General features: G+C 34.9%; 1 protein-coding gene across 2 annotated transcripts in view; it reads right to left on the bottom strand.

Annotated features, from left to right (window-relative positions):
• The window catches only part of NKCC (sodium potassium chloride cotransporter), a 143,086-nt gene that overhangs the window by 122,332 nt on the left and 7,838 nt on the right, over nucleotides 1-12,916 (bottom strand). Inside the window, exon 2 of one of the 2 annotated variants that reach the window (XM_075369427.1) lies at nucleotides 2,289-2,494. The exons of the other annotated variant lie outside the window; for it this stretch is intronic. The gene's annotated coding sequence lies outside the window, so the exon portion shown is untranslated. The remainder of the gene's footprint in view (nucleotides 1-2,288; nucleotides 2,495-12,916) is intronic. 2 annotated transcript variants of the gene reach the window in all.

Raw genomic sequence — 12,916 nt, 5'->3', positions numbered from 1 at the left:
GGAAAAAATTTAAACACAATAAAATTTGAACAACTTTTTTATTTAATATTTTTCTAAATTTGTGAGATGCGGCTCCACCTTCTAAACAAGATATTTTCTTATTTACATTCTCAAGATATCTTTAAGAAAAAGATTTTAACAAAACATTAAATACAATTTAAAACTAATTTCCTAAAAATATTTTCTGTGGTCTAAATGATAGAGAACTATTACCATCTTACCACAAATCTGTATTTTATTACCCATTTGCTTAGGTAAATTTCCATTTTAAAGAAAATTTTCATGTTTAAAAACTAAAACAAATAAAATTTTGAACTACTTTATAAGAGCAATTTTTTAGAATATCGAACAGGCATGTCATTCCTTTTTGTAGAAATAGTTTTCGTAATTTACTTAGTGAGAATATATTTTGGCAAAAGATCTCAAGAAACAAAATGTAAAGAAAGAAGTTAAGTAAAGCGAGACATTGAAACACCCTACTATAAAGCAATTTTTGGCTCTTTAACCAACAGTTTCCTTCCGAATAATGAATAAGAACTGTTGACAGAGGTATATTTACAGACATACTGACTCTACTATGGTAAACACAATTAAACATTTACAAGTTACAAGGTCACTTTTCTCATTCTTATTTTTTCTCATCTTATTTTTTTATTTAACAAGCAAATAACCAAAAGAAAATTAGTATCAATCAAAGTCCAAACAAAACAAAGACTACAAATTTTCTAAAGATGGTAATCTCACTTATTTCTTATTTTGTAAAAAAAAACCACCTTGCAACAAACTATGTACATTTTTTTAAATTTATTTAAATTTCTATATATTCTATGCTATTCTTATTTTTATACTATATATTTACTCATTAGTTTTCCCGAAAACGTAGTAACGTTTACTCAATGGAACTGGACATATAAATAACGTTCACCAAAAACTGAGATATTTTACTAATCTCTGTGATAATCGGAAGAATCCAGTGTCGCATAACCTAACACATCATCCCGATTATCTTCTATCCGATTTGATACCAATAAATCAGGTTTTATTTTGCGATTTTTTTTTTGTGAGGCAAATACATACCCGTTAAAGTATGTGTGTAGTATTTAAATGTATTGTGAAACAAATGTTTGCTTAATTCAGTAAAATTATTTATCTTCAATGTAGCTAAGATTAAGAAAATAATTATTTAAATAACTGTAAACATCGGTTGTAAGCTAAAATGTATGTCGCTTTCTACCGACTAACATCATAGTCACCAAAATAACAATCTTTTTAGGAGAATCGTTAATTTCTGAATTCAACCATCGAATAATTTTTGACAAAAGTGTGTTATTAAAATTAAAATCTTCTATTCGATGAAAATGATCAAATTTTCTTTGCCAATTGTAGATCAATATTAAAACGCCTTTAGAAAATAAAATTATCTCCTAAAAGAGGTTCAAGGCTCGAGGACTAGATATTTTACGAGCATTATATAAAAATTTGTTACTATCTTGTAGCTAAGAGTAAATTAGGAAAAGAATATTTGAATATTTATGCACACAGACATAAACAAATGTTGAAAAGAATCGACATCGCGCTCACATTCATAGTTTCATTTGGCACTTAATTCAAAGAAAAATTATTTATTCATTTAAGTAAGTATAATTTTTACTCAGATTACAGTTGTTAATTATGAGATGAATTGTTTTACAGAGAGAAAAATAACCGGATTGAACTTCAGAATCTAACATGAAAACCATAAACCAAAGAAAGATTAACTCAAATATTTAACGTAAATATTTAAACCACTGTTAAATACACAATGTTTTTTGCTACAAATTTCCACTATTAAAAAAGATTAAACCAGATTTCACTATTTAGTAGTGGAAATTAAGTAAATTTCAAATTTCTTTTGAGAATTAAAATATATCCAAACTTGCAGTTATTAGCTAGTAATTCCTAAGAAGCTTATAATCGTTTAAACAAAAAATAAATTTAACAAATAGCTAAAAAATAATCTTTACCAGGAAATCAGATAACAATTAATTCCCAACAGTTTCATTAAGATCAAAGTAAATAAAATCGAATTATTTAAATTTTATTATTATCAGTAGTACAATAACATAAAACCATTCTTATTATCAACTTTATTGTGAAGCTCACTTTTTTCGTAATAATAATAAATTTCGGGCCGTGAGTAGTAGATATACCATAGATGTAGTAGGGCTGTAGAATTACTGCGGAATCATATCGGAAGACAATAACCGATTTCTATTTCTTCTTAACTTTTTTATCAATCTATAATTCACCTTTATTGAAATTTGGCAGACGAAGAAAACTTGTATACGGATTTGAATACTAGATCGTGGATACCGGTGTTCTTTGGTGGCTGGGTTTCAATTAACCACACATCTCAGGAATGGTCGACCTGAGACTGTACAAGACTACTTCACATACATTCGTATAAATCATCCTCATTCATTCTCTGAAGTAATACCTCACGCCGTTCCGAAGGCTAAACAGAAAAAAGAAACATGAAGAAAACCTTTGAAATCTGTATACATACAGGTCATACGGGTAATTATAAGGCTCATATGAAAAGCTTAGGACGAAAATAAAACCACATAAAAATTGCAGAACTGGTAAATCAATCATTAACGAATATATTATTATTAAAATGAATATTAACACAAACAATACAACAGCCATTAAATATATATATATATATATATATATATATATATATATATATTTTTTAATCACTCTTTTATACTATTATAGTCCTTCGGCAAGTGTTTTTTTTTTTTGCAAAGATCACCTTTTTTATTAAGACCGATTTAAACTAGCTGAACAACAATGATAAAAGATAAACCTGAAACTGTTCTTGTCAACAAAACAAAATGGAACGTTCATCAGTAGGCCTATAAACAAGCGTTTGCTGACTTTCAATTGATTGCGTTTGTTTAACGTAGACCGGCCTTTAGATGCACTCATTCTTTTGTCACGTATATTGTAACGCCTGAAACTGTTTAGGATTCACTTTCTCTTGCTTAAACCTATCCGGAGAGAAGCTATAATGACCATTATTGTAAGGGTGCAGTATCGATAAAACAGCACAAATTATAATCATTTTAAACAAGTTACATCGACTTTCTCTTTCGTCATTGTAATTTGATGATACGATAGTTATAAAGCAGATGAAAGGTATAATGAAAGCAATATTTTCCAATTCGTAGAATTCTATCCGATAAGACTTTTTCATAGACGTTCAAATATTATATTTTATAGCGTATTATCTAACTGCCCTTCCACACACAAGTAAATTTTTGTAATTTTCAAGTAAATTATTGTAATAAATGGACTTTTTAAGTATTAAGTTACGAAATTCACGTCACGGGCTCACAGTTATGACACGTTGAAACAAACATGTAGCATAAATTTCACGGCTTATGACCACTGGAGGCGGGACTTACTGTCCTGTCGGTTTACCGCTATCAAACCGTTTACATGCAACGTTGTCATAACTTACTTCCGCTTTGTCCGCACCTCTGAGTCGATCACGGTTTTTTCTTTTATATCGCACATAGATGTTTTTGGATAGCTGTTTTATTTCATAATTTCTATCGAATAAAATTTATCCATCGCTCTTCAACGAAAAATATGTTCATTATTTTGTGATCACGAAATTAGGGATAGTTTAGTAACTAATAAATAAGAGCTATACAAGATCTAATACAGTCGTACCCGTATTAAAACAGAAGTGTAGAATCTAATGTGTTAGATGAAATCATAATTAGATGATATGTAAATGTTTCGATCCAATACAACCATTGTAACTGACTCGATAAAAAGGGAAAATTTGTATCTACGCTAGTATCAAAGTATAGAAATTATGTTCTTTAGAACACATTTTTTTAATTTCTTTGTTTTTCTTAATAAAAAAAAATGTATATCTATAAAATGTTAGAAATTTATGTTTCCACAAACATTCGTTCTTATTCTCATTGTTTTTCATTAAAAAATTAAAAATGAATGCAATTTTTCATTTTCATTAATTGTTAGGAGGGAAAAAAGTATCAACATAAGTACATTTCGTAATTTTATTTTGATGATTGCTTGCTCGACGATTCAGTATTGGATAGAGATTAGTTGTGGGGTGAAGTGTCGAAAGGTATTATTTTGAATACATAGATTACTACAACAGAAGAATATGCAGAGAAATTTTAATTACTTTGCTATTGGTTTTGCCATTGACCTTTTAAGTAACTTCTTATCCGTGATAATTTCTTATTCAAGTGATATAAGTTCGAGTTCAATTTCACTCACGATTTTATACAGCTTTATGTGCCAGTAATCCTCATACGTATGATCATATTAGCGGTCTTCAGATACCTTTATCTTATTCTTTTATCTGTAATTAATTTATCGATCAATTATAAATATATTTTACTGTAAAAAAAGTACACAAATAAAAACTAAGAAAAGGTTAAGAAAGTTATTTTACGAAGCTGAAGATGAAAGCTTAGGTAATACTGAAATAATTAATGAATCGCTAGAGGAAGCAAGTATTCTAGATAAAATTGTTAATTTATTTAATTGATAGTTAATCGGGATATTGTATCGATGAAAAATCTAATTTGAATGAAACATTACGATCGACAAACATGGAAAACAAAAAGTCAAAAAATTCCTGTAACTAAAATTGCCAATATAAGATTCAAATTATTGTGATTCAGATTCATTTACTAAGCACCAAACTTCCCGCGAAGATTTCCAAAACGCAGTTTCAATGTATTATTTTCTTCCTAGATGATGAATGAATTAGTGAAATTAATTACCAAATACACGAACACTTACGTTACGAAAATTTAGGGCAAGTATTCAAAACCAGTTGAGTGGGAGTTCTTGTTGCGAAAGGGACGTGTCTTTATCGCTCGGGGGTTTTGATTGTGTTTTTGGGTTGGTTTTCTAGTTTTTTCTATTGGACTGAACGTTTAGCAAGTATGGTGGTTTATTACTGATCGTGTTTTATAGTTTTGAAGATTTTAGATTACGGACAACTTTTTTTTATAGCGGATTTTTTTTGTTGTATAGCTTTATTGCCAGTAGTCAATAAGGTTAGAACTTGTTTAATGTTAGTGTATCTGTGTTTAGTTGTGCGTGTGTTGTACAGAGGACAATTAGAATTTTGTTTCTAAGAATTGGAATTTGTTATCTACGTTGATAATATTGAACACTGAGTTGATAACATAGTGTAGTTAGAAGTAATTTAATTTTAATTTGATTACTGATACCTGAAGACAGTTGATCGTCTAGCTTGAAAAGAGACTTTTACAGCTTTGTTGGTAAAGCCATTGTTGTAATTAATTGTAAGTGATTTGAATTGAAGTGTATATTAAATTTAGTTTATTTTATATTAAGTTGTCTAAATCGAGTTCGCCAAAAGAAGCAAAAATGTAGTCTGAGTTTCCTTCTCAACAAAGTCGAAAGAGAGCTAGGTCGCCTAGGTCGACGCCGGCCTCCAGTATGATGGATCTAACAGTAAACACTGAAGATACAGTAGTGAGGACCCCAAGAGGAAGGTGAACGTCATTGAAACTAGATGTCATTGAAGGGGATCTCACAGAAGGGACGGATATTGACCACCTTCTGGAGGCCATTGCCAGATTGGTAGAAATTTGTAGCCGGAACACAAACACCAAAAAAGAAATTAAGGAGTGCGCGGTTCTAGTCAGTGAGAGAGCGAGGGATGTGAAAATTGTGATGAAAGAGATGTACTCATTATCGCATCCCTGTCTTGTAGTGGTTCGCAGTAGTGGTGAACCGTTGAAGGATGCGGCCAACCAAATTACGAGAGCTGTTGTCACAGACAGAGGAGGATGTGCCAGACAAGGAAGTCCCTGCCTGGTTATCAGGGGGTGGTAAGGGGAGTGCTTTAAAAATTGTGAGGAGGTAAACAGGTCCATCTTTGAGGCCAGTGGTGATATTTACAGCTACATATGACTTAAGCGGAGGATGGCAGGACAAGCCATGGTAGGAAACTGCTGGACAGGGTCACCACCATGCATAGGCTGGTGAGACAATCTAAGCTGAAGAGGGGTCAGCTGGTAGTGAAACAAGGCCTAGCAGAACTGTGGATAGGAGACATCGAAGAAGATACCCAGGGCAGGGTGTACACGGTGGTAGTGGACGCTAGGGTTGGGGAAAGAATAGTTGCAGAGGACTTACACAGAGTTGTAAAGAAAATGCAGGAGCTTAATGCTGAGGTTAGATATGGCTCAATGGTGAACAAGGTAGGCGTACTTCTAAAGAAAATGCTAGAGTACCATGGCAGAAGGATTCTGTAAGAGTATATAGCCGAGTTGGGTTTGGTGGTGCTCAATAATAGCCTACCCTGGTGAGGGTAAATGGATGCTCGTTTGTGGATGTCACGCTTGCCTCGCCGAGGTTGGCAGAGGGGTCGTGGAGGTGGGAGGTGCTCACTGAAGAGGAGTCGTTGCGCTACCATTTCTTTGTTTGGTTTGAGGTTGGGGACGGTGGGTTGTAGGGTGGCGGCCGACAACAGGAGATTATGTTTGAAAGAGGGCGTAGCTAGGCTTAAGAAGTTGATGAAAGAGCACCTTGGTCATCTGGAAAACGTCTCTCCCAGCTACCTGACGAAGGTGGTATCAAAGGCAAAGAAGAGTCCCGGTAATATAAAAGTCCGCAAAGAAAGAGTGTATATTGGTGGTCTGCTCGGGTGGCGGAGTCGAGAAGGTGCTGTATTAGGGCGAGGAGACAGCTACAGCGGGCCAGGAGAAGGGAGCATCGTGAGAATATCCTCTCATACAGAAAGAAGCTGGCCGAAAAAAGGAGCGCTTACAGGAGTGAAATACTAGAAAGTAAGAAGAGGAAGTGAAGAGAGCTCCTGGACAGGTTGGAGAACGACATATGGGGTGACGCCTCCCAAATCGTAACTGGTAGATTTGGTAGAGCGTTACCCGTTCTTGACGAGGAGGATCTTAGGAACCAAATTAATGTTTTGTTTCTTAAATGTGACCGGCCCATCTATAGAGAGATAGCTGCAGTGGATATTCCTGTATTCACAATGGGTGAGCTGCGACAGGTGGTAGAGAAGCTGAAAGCTAAAAAGAGTCCCGGTCTTGACCGGGTTACTAACAAGGTTTTGGCTGTAAAGGTGGAAGTTGCTGCAGACCAACTGATGGCTGCCTTCAACCGAATATCCCTGCATGGTTGTTTGCCACCAAAATGGAAGGAAGCCAAGGTGGTTCTACTGAGGAAAGGTGGAGGAGAGGTAGGAGGGCTAGTCGGATACCGACCTCTTTGCCTGTTGAGTTGCCTGAGCAAACTCGTCGACAGACTATTGACGGAGCGCCTCCAAGATGAAGTAGAACAGAAGGGAGGCCTTAGTGAATGTTAATATGTATTCAGGAGAGGACGGACAACGGAGGATGACATAGCTAGGGTGATGATGATTGTTGATGAAGCCGCAGCGAGTTCTTGGAGGACGAGGTACACCCCGGCGATGGTGAAGTTGGATGTCAAGAATGCATTCAACTCACTGCCGTTCGGGTGCATCATAGATGAGTTGATTCGGAGAGATATCAGCCGGTATCTGGTGCGAGTCCTTCAGGACCATTTTATTGACAGGAGGATAGTTGGTCAAACAGAAGGTAAGGAGGTTACGACCAATGTGGAGCGCGGTGTCCCGCAGGATTCGATAATTGAACCGATCCTGTGAACCTAGCATATGATGGCGTCCTCAGGTTGCGATTTCCTGAGGGAGTTTCAGTTTTCAGTTTTGCCGATGACGTTTCCATGGTATCAGTCGCCAGAACAGAAGAGGAGATAATCAGGAAAGGTAAACGGGCCATTCTGTTGTTCGACAGATGGTTGGCGGGCCATGCCCTTAGCCTCGCTGCAGAGAAAACGAAGCTGCTGGTGATGGCCGGAAGAAGACGACTCTCCCTCATCAGACTAAAGGTAAGGGGGTATAGCAGGGCCAAATACCTGTGGGTTTGACTCGACAGCCGGAAAGCCTTTCAAGATCATGTCAGGGAGGCAGTCGACAAGGCAGGTAGAAGAGTGTCGGCTGTCTCAAGGCTCATGAGCAAGGTTGGCGGGCCGAGCTCATCAAAGAGGAGAATGCTAGCGGCGGTGGATGGGTCTGTTCCTTGTATGCCGTGCCAGTGTGGAGGAAGGCGTTGAGCACGAAGTGGCCGTTCGGAGGCTTGTAGGGCTGCAGCGCCAACTGGCAATCGGCGTTGCTAGGGCTTACCGAACGGTCTCTACAGAGGCAGTTCTGGTGATTGCCTCGCTTCCCCCCCCCCTATGAAGCTCTTGGCGGAAGAACGGTTGCAAAGAAGAGAAGGGGTGACAAAGAGCACGGTCAGAAAGGAGACAACAGAGCGCTGGCAGAAGAGATGGACTGGATCAGGGGTGGGTCTCTAGACGAAGAAGTTAATACCAGATATCAGGCCTTGGCTAAGAAGTGAGGAAGAGGAACTCACGTTTGAGCTAATCCGATTTTTATCAGGGCATGGTAGCTTTAATAGTTATCTACGTGGCAGGAGGAGACGGTCGTCTGGAAGTTGCCAGTTTTGTGGAGAGCGGGATACCGCAGAACATACTGTCTTCCAGTGCCCAAGGTAGGAGGTAAGACAGGATGGTGATACGGACGCGGTTGGGAGAGGTTACAACAGATTATATAGTGGAGGTAATGCTTCATGCTGAGCGGAACTGGTCAGTAGTCAGTAAGGTAGTAGGAAGCATCATCCGAAAGAAGACGCTGGAAGAAGTGGAAGATGGGTGAGGGGTGTTAGCGTTAGGGTAGGGAGGACAGCCCCGTTCAGGAAGAGTGGGTTGCTCCAGCGTCCCACCTTCAATGATTGAATGGGGACTCCTAGGGTCCTTAGGTGGGTAAAAGAAAGACTGAGACCTCGTTAGGGGCCCCGGTAAGGGACCCCGGATTAGAGGCAGGTGCTAATTAAAAGACCGAGACCCAGCCACTGAGTGCTGTCACGAACGGCATAGCCGGGTCTGGCATGGCTTCCCAGGGAAGTAGAGGCAACTGGCACCGTCAAGGCCATGTTATACGGGCTCATGGGTCGGGCCTTCAGAGAAAGGGAGTTAAAAAAAATATATTCAAAACAATTTCATATAGAAACACTAATGTTGAAATACAAGCAGCTCTTAATCTTTTGATCTGGCCTGGTTCCCTCTTCTGAGACGGCAGGAAGGACCGGGTATCTTAAACGAAAAGAAGTGAGATAGAAGTGTTAATGATATCAGTGGACATCTGATAGTCATATTTTATTCGGAATCTAGATATCCTAGAAATTAATTCTCGGCCTCAAATAATACAGTAGATCTCATGATGCGTTTTATGTTTTAAGAGATTTAGAAAAATTTTTAGTTGAGACTAAAATAGCTAAAAGAGCTGCGAAATGTAAACTAAAAAAAGGTATCAGATATAAAACAGCAAGTCTGTCAAAATTGAAAAAGATTAGACTAAGAATCGCTAACTCAATAGTAAATCGGAAAGGTTTATATTCAAGAACACAAGATAAACCCCCCTTTTTTTAAGTTTTAAAATGTTATGAACTTAATTCATATTAAATATGTAGATTCAACTCCTTGTAAAAGAAGAAATAAACAAAATAACAGCAGTTCTGTGAGTGAGGGATGAAGTAAATAACTTGTGTAAAAATTATATTTTGTCACTTGAATGCAAACCACGAAAGTGAAGAAATTACAACTGGTATTATCATTTCAATCAAAAAGTTAAATTTAAAAATGATCGTTAAAAGTTATGAAAGACGGTAAATTCTTAATAAACATTGTTTTTTTTCTAGTATTAGAAGTATTTTCGTAAATTTATTCATTTACGAGATTATTTGTTTAAAATTCCAGTAAAAATTGCGTGGACACTGTTAAGTAACCTTATACTTCAATTCACAATAAGTAAAATTCTTTCACTTTTTTTTAAATACCATGCCTTATAATACGGCATTTAATTATTCACTTAAATTTGTTATGTTTCGTCGTTTACTTATAAATTAGTTTATTATCCTGATGTCAGGTTTCTAATGACATCGCTGGAAAAAACTTGGTAAAGCACGAAAGGATACGAGTAAACACAATTGATAAGTACGAGTATCATGAAGAAAAAATAAAATATCACCTTTTTATCCCTTACACTACCAAAATAAATTATAAGGACTGAGTTTTACAGTTGTTTGTCAATCTAACGTTTTGTTTACAAATAAAACTTTAGGAGACTTTCACTTCTAAATTAGCAATACTCGGAAAAGTCTCCGGATATTTGCGTATTACAATGCATATCATTATAATAGTTAAAAGTTAGCATTAAGTTAGTTACAACCCTAAATTTTTATCCAATATCTGGACTTTTCCGGGTATTTTCTATTCTGAAAATGCTACCACAACATAGATAATTGGTGTATTACCAAAAGTGTTCTAGCTTATCTGCTATTTTCTCGCAAATTTTCTCAAATGACTGAGGGTAATGTTTAACTCGCATTTTTCAGTTATAGTAACGGGTAACGCCTCCGTTTGTCTCCGTGAAAGAAAATAAACCTCCAAAAAGGGATTAAGAAAACCACAGACGGTGTACTGGTTGATAAAAAGCAAACAATAAGTCTGATCAAAAAATTCTCGCAGCAGAGAATATTTAAAAAAACAAAATTCATAGTAGAGCTTTCACTGGCTATGTGTAAACTAAATCCCGAGGACCTCGCTTGGGCAAATATAAAACGCGAGGTAAGAGAAGAAAACTATTACATCGGTAAATTTTCTATCGTTTATCTGAAAGGCTATTTTGAACGCCTTTGATAATGTAAAATTTAGGCTTTTCAGAATTCTATCAAACGATACATCAGGACGGGAAAATACGATTCTGTGCTAATGTGAGAACTACCCTACTCTTCTGAAATCCTTTAAAAATTTAAAACCTCGTTCTATGATTTATGTTCTCGCTGACCATACTGAACCCTCAGATTCAATCAATTTTTCCTAGAATTTTTTTTTAATATTCTGATAAAAAGTGTTTACTATAAACGTAAACTTCATCGTATACATTAAATTTTAGTACGTAAATATTCTGTAAAAAATAATGAACCGTTTGGATAATTCAAACACTGTTTTCAAAGAAAAAAGATTTTGTATTTTCTCTGCATTTCGTCCAAAAAATACTGTTTCTTTCAACGAAAGAAACATCTTCCCTCTCTGCCAGCCTTGTCAAATGCGTTTAAAAAATTACAAATTACTTCAAAAAGCAATCCTCGTTCAAAAAACCTACAAACTTTTATAAAATATATCTAATGAATTGCTCCTGAGAAGTATTAAGAGACTAATTTAAAAATAAAATTGTCTTACTAGTTTAAACTATTTAACGAAGAGTATTTACAGTGTATTCGATTATATTAGTGTCTTTAAATGCGACGATTTAAAAAATACTTTTAAAATCTCGTTAATATAAGAAAATATTTCACTCAAACAAAAGTTAATTTATTAAGAATACACATTTTTTTTAATTTTATGATAATTTTGAAATTTACATGCTCGTATGTTTGTTGAAATGATAGTGCTGTAAAATCCATAATTTGCTCACCTTCGGGAGAGGCAAACAAGTGGCCGAAAACGCATAGGTTTTTTCTTTTAAATTATAATTTTATTTTGTTATAGCTAAGCCGTAGTGATTAATTTACTCTAATATTTTGTGAATATACGTGTTTTATATTAGTCTTTAATGTATATTGTCTAATATAACAAGAAAGTATACTTATTTTTATATAAAAAAAGTAAAGGACCTATTAAAAAAAGAATACAAATAAACCTAAATCAATTAAATATTATGAAATAATGAATATTTATTTTTAAATACAGCTAAATTTATTTGTCCCAACAAGTGGGAGAATGTAAATTTTCCTACACTATTATTTTAATTTTATTTATTAACTTATTTTTTGTAGTATAGATAAAACAGATACTTCTGATTGGATATCGACCTAAAATTTTCACAATTAATGTTTTACAGTAAATCACATGAATATCTCATTCACTACATACATTACTCGCCTACCTAAATTACAATTTAAAAAATATCTCACATCTTTTTAAAAATGAAAATTCTTAGAAATATAAGACAATACTTATTAAACGTACATATTTATTTTTTGTATTTTAAATAAATTATACATTTAAAAGTTGATACTAACACAATATATTAGAGTTAATGACTTTTCTTCACTGTGTGCTCATCATTATAAAGTATTTTTCAGTAGATAATTACAACCATTCATGATTATAAAAGAACGATTTAGTAGCAGAGCCATTACAATTATATTTAGCCTGTTAAGAAAGAGATAAAATTCCATAAATATAATTCACAGGTACTTACTTAGCTCCTCTAACAACAGTATAAGGAATAGAATGTATTTTTTACTGAATCGTCAAATCCGTTCGTGGAAACGAATACCTCTATAACGAGTGTGAATCACTGTGATACATGTAAATCTCACTGTTTATTTCAACCTACTTAATTTACGATAGTTATAGAAGTAGAAAAGTGAGCTAATTAGAAAACGACTAAAATTCAAGTTTGTACATTTTTGTTTCCGTGGAGTCTTTTTTGTCAGTTATAAGTTTTTTTTTTTTTTAATATACGTTAATATCAGTCGTCTCCATTTTTCAGATAAAACGTTCAGCGTTGCAGTTGTAAACCAGCATAATCTGCTATTACAACCAACCAGTATCTAGCACATACGGTCTTAAACAAAAAACTGTTCGTCAAAGTAAAGAAATAATCTTTAACGCTCTTAAATTTACGGAAAAAAGTAAAATGCGGCCGTATGTTAAATTCAACCGACCGTAATTCGAATCCGGCACTAATTATCTTTAGTGCCGAGATAACCGT

Source organism: Lycorma delicatula, chromosome 1 (genome assembly GCF_047948215.1).
Source record: "Lycorma delicatula isolate Av1 chromosome 1, ASM4794821v1, whole genome shotgun sequence".
Lineage (NCBI taxonomy): Eukaryota > Metazoa > Arthropoda > Insecta > Hemiptera > Fulgoridae > Lycorma > Lycorma delicatula.
The sequence above is the reverse complement of the archived record's forward strand: the minus strand, read 5'-3'. Positions and strand labels throughout refer to the sequence as shown.